The sequence below is a fragment of the Callospermophilus lateralis genome, chromosome 7 (assembly GCF_048772815.1).
Source record: "Callospermophilus lateralis isolate mCalLat2 chromosome 7, mCalLat2.hap1, whole genome shotgun sequence".
NCBI classification, from domain to species: Eukaryota; Metazoa; Chordata; class Mammalia; order Rodentia; family Sciuridae; genus Callospermophilus; species Callospermophilus lateralis.
The window spans coordinates 123,841,475-123,849,548 of record NC_135311.1 but is presented as its reverse complement, the minus strand read 5'-3'; the positions used below and the strand labels follow the sequence as shown (position 1 = coordinate 123,849,548).

Genomic DNA, 8,074 nt, shown 5'->3' with positions numbered 1-8,074 from the left:
AGAGGAGTAAGATGATGGTTTGCATTCATTTTATTATTATTATTTGTTTGTTTGTTTTGAGACAAGGTCTTGCTAAATTGCCTAGGGCCTGGCCAAATTGAGGAGGCTGGCTTTGAATCACAATCTTCCTTCCTCAAGCACCCCCCTCTAGAATTACAGGCGTGGACCACCACAACCCAGTGATGATTTGCATTTAAAAAGTAATGTAGCCAGGTGCAGTGGGGAACACCTGTAATACCAGCAATTCAGCAGGCTGAAGCAGGAGGATGGCAAGTTTGTGGCCAGTCTCAGTAACTTAGTGAGGCCCTAAGTAACTTACCAAGACCCTGTCTCAAATAATAAAGAAGGGAGATGTAGTTAGTGGTAAAGCAACCTTTGGTTCAATCCCCAGTACCAAAAAATAAAATAACGCTGGTAGATTATAGGAGGAGCCCCCAATAATCGACAGCACCCATCTATATACTTCCCACCAGTTTCTATACTTCTTCCTATTACAATGTAAGAACTATTTCTGTGTCGCCTTGCTCTTCTAATTTCTACTCTAAGGAATAGAAATCTCCATACATTATTAAAATAGATTTTTTTTAAAAAAATTTTTTAGTTGAAGATAGACATAATACTTTTATTTTATTTACTTATTTTTATGTGGTTCTAAGGATTGAACCCAGTGTCTCACACATGCTAAGCAAGTGCTCTACCACTGAGCTACAGCCCAGCCCCTAAAATAGATTTTAAAAAGTAAAATATCTAGGGCTGGGGATATACTTAGTTGGTAGAATGCTTGCCTCAGTTGCACAAGACCTTGGGTTCAATCCCCAGCACCACAAAAAAGAAGAAAATGTCTAACAGTCTATGTTCTTCGATATCTTTTTCAAAAATTTGTACATATAAATCAGCTATAGAAAATATATTAGGACTGGATTTTGCACTGGGGGTGCTCTTTATTATATTTTGGTACTGGGGAGGGTTGCTTTACCACTGAGCTGTATTCCCAACCCTTTTTGTTTTGAGACAGGTTCTCAGTTGCTGAGGCTGACCTCAAACTTGAAATCCTGTCAGCCTTCTGGGTCGCTTGGGCTAGTGAGCCTGTGTGCTCTTTCAACATCATTTTTACATACTTTAAAAAATTAGCCATTGATCTACTTAAGTCATTCCATGTACAATATTGCTTCATTTTTTGTGTTAACGGTATCATGTTCTACCTTATTAAAACTTACTGCTTGGAACTGGTGCGCCTGTAATCCCAGTGGCTGGGGAGACTAAGCAGGAGGATCACAAGTTCAAAGCCAACCTCAGCAAAAGCCAGGTGCTAAGCAACTCAGTGAGACCCTGTCTCTAAATAAAATACAAACTGGGGCTGGGGATGTTGCTCAGTGGTCGAGTGCCTCTGAGTTCAATCCTCGGTACCAAAAAAAGAAAACCCAAACCCCCCCCCCAAAAAAAAAAACAAAACTTATTTTGATGTCTAATTCACTCCATCGAAGTTCTGAATATAACATTCCATCATTTGAGCACACTGTGACATTATGCTTATCACTTGATGTCACCTGGGAGTTTAGAATGCTCCCAGTTTTCCCCTCTTAAGTCATGTGATGCCTCCTCTGCACAGAGCAGATCTAGGGTGAATGGCTACTAGTGACCCAAGTTTGCGTGTTTGCTATTTTGATAAGTCGGGATTCGTATGTTCCCATTAGGTAACCATAACCACCGAAGCAAAAAAACCACAGGGAGGAACCCCACTGCGCATTGCTGCTGGTACCGCTAACCCGCTTGCTCCAGAAGCGGCTCAGGTTCGCTTCTCAAAGGGCGTCCGCCAAAACCTTCCCAGCAAGCACTGCTCATATTTGCATATTAACTCAAGTCCTTGCCTTTCCTTCTAAATAAAAATCGAAAGGACAGTATTGATTCTGTATGTGAACATTTCCCTCCGCCTCAAAAGATTTTGGAACTTCCTCCTTAGTTTCGGGAGTATAGAATCTGAAGTTATTTGCGCCTTTTTTTTTTCACCTTTACCAAAAGATGAATCAAACAACATCGGCTCTCTGGCTTACAAACGCTGAAGCAAAAAGGGCTTCTGTCGTGAGTGGCACACGTAGGGCAACTCGATTGCTCTTCGTGCGGAATCGACATCAAGAGATTTCGGAAGCATAATTTTTTGGTACTTGGGCAGCTGGTGATCGTTGGTCCCGGCGCCCTTAGGTTTGTTGTTCCAACGTGAGGCTATGGGAAGTTTTTTTGTTTTTTTTTTGTATGTTTTAGCAGTGTGTGTGGGACTTGCACGAAAGTTTAGGTTGTATTTGAGCTCTAAAACCCGCTTAAAAGCATGGTTGCCAAGGAAGATACAGGTGTGAAGTCTGTTACAGTAGTTTAGTGGAGTCTTGTTACTGTGCTTCGGACATGCTTAGACGTTCAAGCCGAGTTCAAAGTCATCCTCAACACTTTGCTAGACGAGATTTCAGCAATTAAAAATAAGTAGTGTGGCTGGTGATGTGGCTTAAGTGGTAGCGCGCTCGCCTGGCATGCGTGCTGCCTGGGTTCGATTCTCAGCACCACATACAAATAAAGATGTTGTGTCCGCCGAAAACTAAATAATAATAATAATAATAAGTAGTTGGGTCAGGCATATTGGCGAGTCCCGGAGGTGCATAGTTTTTGCACAACTCTGTTGTGAAAAACTATGCACCTCCACAACTCTGGAGAGTCAGGTGAGAGGATTCCAAACTTGAGAGTAGTCTCAACATTTAGCGAAATGCTATTTTTTTTTTTTATATTTATTTTTTAGTTCTCGGGGACACAACATCTTTGTTTGTATATGGTGCTGAGGATCGAACCCAGGCCGCACGCACACCAGGCGAGCGCGCTACCGCTTGAGCCACATCCCCAGTCCTTAGCGAAATACTATTTTAAGGAAACAAAAACAAGGCGGGCCTGTAATCCCAGCGATTCTGAAGACTGAAGCTAGAGGATCCTGAGTTCATTCAGTTTAGGAAGTTCCCTAACCAATTTATTGAGACCTTGTCCAAAAAGGAGACTATAGGGAGGGGAGGGAAGTGTATATATAGTTCCCTTCCCTCAAGGGAGGGGAGGGGGAAGCGGGAGGGAAAAGAGGAGGGGGAGACGGGAAGGGGCTTTTCAATGAAGCTTAGTGGTAGAAGTGCTCCCCTGGAAGTAATAAAAGCATGGACACCTTATAACTTGGTACAACTTAGATGAACCTTGAAGACTTGTTTAATGAGATAAGTCAGACGCAGAAGGGCAAGTGTATATAATACCACTTACATGAGGTAACTAGAAAAGTCGAATTCAGAGAAATAATAATGGTTTCTAGGGAAAAGGAGAGAGGAGGTGGAGTGGAAGTTACCTTCAGTGGATACACAGAATTTCTGTTTGGGATGATGCAAAAGTTCCGGAGATAGAGATGGATAATTTTTGCACAACAATATGAATGTCCTTAATGCCACTGAATGGGAAAAAAAAAATATATATATATATATATATATATATATATTTCTGTTTTATCCTCTTTGAATTTTATATTTTTAAATGACTAAAAAAAAAAAATGAAAAGGGCTGTGGTGGAATTTGCTCTAGAGTTCCATTTCCAATACTACTATATACATACATAGGTTAAAAAACAATAATAAGTTGCTAATAGGGGCTGGGTTGTATCTTACTGGTAGAGTACTTGCTTAGCATACAGGAGGTGCTTTCCTCACATGTGAAAGATCCTGGATTGGATCCTGAGCACTGCAAAATACATAAATAAAAATGGCTAAATGGCTGGGTTCCGTGGCGCATGTCTGTAATCCAAGAGCTCAGAAGGCTGAGAGGAGGATTGCAAGTTCAAAGCCAGCCTCAGCAATTTAGTGCGGTCCTAAGAAACTTAGTGAGACCTGTCTCAAAATAAGAAAATAAAAAGGGCTAGAGATGTGCTTCAGTGATTAAGTACCCCTAGATTCATTCTCTGGTACTGGGGGAAAAAAGAAAGAAAGTAAGCAAGTTGAAAGCCACGTGTGGTGGGTGCATATCTGTAATCCCAGCAATTTGGGAGGCTGAGACAGGAAGATCACAAGTTTGAGAGCAGCTTTAACTTAGCAAGGACTTATGTAACTCAACAAGACCCTGTCTCAAAAAATAGAAAGGGCTGGCAATGTAGCTAAATGATAAAGGATCTTTTTTTTTTTTTTTTTTTTTTTTTTTTTTTTTTTTAAGAGAGAGAATTTTTCAATATTTATTTTCTAGTTTTCAGCAGACACAACATCTTTGTATGTGGTGCTGAGGATCAAACCCGGGCCGCAAGCATGCCAGGCGAGCGCGCTACCGCTTGAACCACATCCCCAGCCCATGATAAAGGATCTTGAGGTCAATCCCCAGTACAAGAAAGAAAAAAGGGGCTGGGGATGTGGCTCAAGCGGTAGCGCGCTCGCCTGGCATGCGTGCGGCCTGGGTTGGATCCTCAGCACCACATACCAACAAAGACGTTGTGCCGCCAAAAACTAAAAAATAAATATTAAAATATTCTCTCTCTCTCTTTAAAAAGAAAGAAAGAAAGAAAACAGGCAGAAGCAGAGACTAGTTCAAGGTCACAGGGCCAGCAGAACTTGAGTCTTGTACTCCAGGACTCCCAAACCAGAAATTGGCTTTTTGCTTTTGGTCCTGGTAGTGGACTGGGTGTCAGGGTAGGGCTGGGGCTGGGATGGGGGAGGAGGTGATACACCTGGGTTTTTTGTTGTTGTTTTTTTGTTTTGTTTTTTTTCACCAACTGCCAAAACTTCCTCCCTTTCTCCCTCTGCCTTCTTTTCTGATTCAATCCCCATCTGTTAGTGGTTTCTGGCTTCTGGGAATGTGGATGATGCATTGGGGAAGGGTAAACTGTGGGGGGTGGGGAGACAGACACATAAGTGCAGGAAGTCCTAAATAAACATTTTTTTTTAGTGTTCTCTGTGTACCAGGCAATGTTCTAGGATCTGGGTGACTGTGACTAATATGACTTTGTCCTTGCTCTAATGGATATTCCATTTTAGAATATACATTGTGGTGGTGGGGGAACTGGTTCAGACAGTAATGAGCCAGCTAAGGAATGAGTGAGGACCTTACAAGAGATGCAGAAAGAACCCAGGCAAAACTTGAGACTGTGAGAACAGGGAGGCTCTGGAAGACAGGAGGAGGCAGCTGGAGTCTGGAGGAAGAATATGCCAGGCCTGGGGGACAGTTCCAGCAAGGACCACAGAACCCACATGTTGAAGGAACATTGAGGAGGCAATTGGGTCACAACAGAGGGACACAGTCAAGAGAATATCCCAATGCCAGGTCAGGTAGGGACATGTAGACTGATGAGTTCAGATTTTATTCTAAGGGGACAGGAGACTAGTGGAAGGTTAAACACTGAAGATTCAAGGCCGCAGAACAGGAAGTAGGGCGACCAATTCGGAGGCTCTGGCTGAAACCAAGGCAGGTAAGGAAGGTCCAGACTAAGTGGGGTTCAGAAAAGAGGTATTATGGGGGTCTGTGAGAAGTAACTGAGATGGAAGCACTATTCTCTGATGTAGGGGACATGGGAGGAAAAGCAGGTTTTTTGGGGCCATCCAAGGAGAATGGGAAAGAGAAAGATGAATTATGCTGTGGGAATATTGAGTTGGGAGAGTCAGCAGCTGCTCAGGCAGTTGGAAACTGTTCCAGGCTGGAGGTGAATACCTGGGAAGAGAAGCTGCCACCTGGGCACACCAGGTCATTTCTCTTCGTAGATGAGTAATGGAGAACCCGGATGATTTTTTTTTTTTTTTTTTTTTTTTTTGCTTTTTTGCAGTATTAAGGATTGAACCTAGGGATGCTCTATCACTGAACTATACTCTGAGATCTTTTTTTTTTTTTTTTTTTTTTTGAGACAGGGTCTTGCTAATTTTTTAGAGCCTTGCTTAAATTGCTGAGTCTGGCCTTGAATTTATGATCCTTCTGCCTCAGTCTAAAGGGTCTCTGAAATTACAGGGATAGGCCAATGCACCAGCTGACTCTTGATGTTTGTTCTTTTTGTTTGTTTGTTTGTTCTGTTTTTTTAGTTTTAGGTGAACACAATATCTTTATTTTATTTTTATGGGGTGCTGATGATCAAATCCAGTGCCTCATGCATGCTAAACTAGCACTCTACCACTGAGCCACAACTCCAGCCCCTGCTCTGTTTGTCTTAACTGGGTGTCAACATTTATAAATTCAGAGATACCAAATAACATCCAAGAGTTCCACCTCCTCTTCCAAATTAAGATACTCTGGCCACAATGGGCACAGAAATGGGAAAGACACAACAATTCAGCAAAGGAGCTGCTTCCTCTCCAGATGACCCAAACTTTGGCTGGTCCCCAATTCCAACAGAATTGCTACAGATCCCACTCAAGGCCCCTGCCAGATTTCTGTTTTCATGACTAAAAGGCTCAGGGGTCACTCCAGTTGAACTGGGCTAACTGGACTGCACAAAATAACCACACAAGAGACACAAATACCTTTTTCTTTCGGCTCCTCTGATCTTAAGGGTCTGCAGGAAGAGAGAGAGCAAGAGCACACACTGACCCCTTTTATTGAGGAGAAGCTATTCAAATGAGGCAATGGGTCAGATTTCAGGAGGCTGAGTCTATCTTCATGATGTCCACTGTCAGCAGGTTGACTGACACCTGGGTAGGCCACACCCAAGGGCACAGTAAAAGAAGGGGACACACACAAGACATTTCCATGGAAGATTCTATCCTAAACAGGGCAAGGAGTTACATTACAAAGGAACAGGTGAGCATAGCTTCACCCATGGGGCTGTAGCAAGACACATGCATGCACAAGACACCAAACCCAAGAAGGGTGGGGAAAGCTCTGCCACATTTCTGTTACTGAGTCCCTCAGCACCCAGCCAGAGAGTATGACCCAGTCATGTGCAAGATTGGTCTCCCACAGGCCCCAACCTGGACACGCTGGAGTTTTAACCTCTGGCCTGGGCAAGAAGGAGTTAACACCACAGAAGAGGAAAAGCTGACCTAGAACCAAAGTTGGACACTAGATAGACTCAGCAAGAATGGCAGCTCTGCTGTTTTCCAATCTCTGAAAGCACCTAGAAGGGAAATTCCCTGTTTGGAATTCCACCTCTGGGAAATTTCCTAGCATTGTACCAGCATAGAGAAATGACTCAAGTAATGTTGGCTAATTTTACTCCTAACTCTCTGAGCAGCTGATCTCAGGAAATTGAATGGTCAGGCCATAGCATGAACTACAGCAAGGAGCCCAGATTTTGGCTTTACTACTACTTAGCAACTGTGCAAACTCAGTTTTTCTGTCTGTGAAACAGGGACACTACTGGTACCTACTTTCTGGAGATAATTATATATATAACATTTAAAATAGGGCCTGGTGCTCAGGATTGGCTATTATTATTGCTGCTGCTCTCATTATTACTTGGCATGTAATTAATGTACTTAAGAGTTGTGGTTCTCAACTTAGTTGGCCATGGCAGTCATCTTAGGGCATTTTAAAAATATTCATAAGCTGTACCAGGTTTGGTAGCACAAACCTATACTCCCAGCTACTCAGGAAGCTGAGGCAGGAGGATCACAAGTATAAGGCCAGCTTGGGCAACTTAGCAAGACCCTGTCTCAGAAGAGGAATAGGAATGTAGCTCAGTGGTAGAGTACTTACCTAATTTATGCAAGGACCTGTGTTCCTACACCAGTACCACCACCCAAAAAAAAGGAAAAAAAAAAAGTGGTGGCTCTTGCCTATAACCCCAGTGACTTGGGAGGCTGAGGCAGGAGCATCACAAATTTGTGGCCACCCTCAGCAACTTAGTCGTAAGTGCTCCTGGGTTCCATCCCTGGTACTGAAAAAAAAAAAAAAAATCATAAGCTAGGCATGGTAGTCCATACCTGTAGTCCCAGCTATCTGGGAGGCAGAGGCAGGAAGATAGTTTGAATCCAAGAGTTCAAGGCCAGCCTAGACAACAGTGAGACCTGTCTCAAAAATAAATAAATAAATAAATAAATAACTTCATGACTGTGCCCCATCCACAGAAATCTTGCCTGAGAACATCTAGGGTGGACCCTGA

General features: G+C 42.9%; 1 non-coding gene across 1 annotated transcript; it reads left to right on the top strand.

Moving 5' to 3' along the window:
• The first annotated feature begins 2,063 nt into the window (after nucleotides 1-2,063).
• On the top strand, nucleotides 2,064-2,197 carry LOC143405360 (U11 spliceosomal RNA). The gene has a single exon (XR_013092064.1). It is a non-coding gene; the product is annotated as a U11 spliceosomal RNA (small nuclear RNA).
• The last annotated feature ends 5,877 nt before the right edge of the window (nucleotides 2,198-8,074 follow it).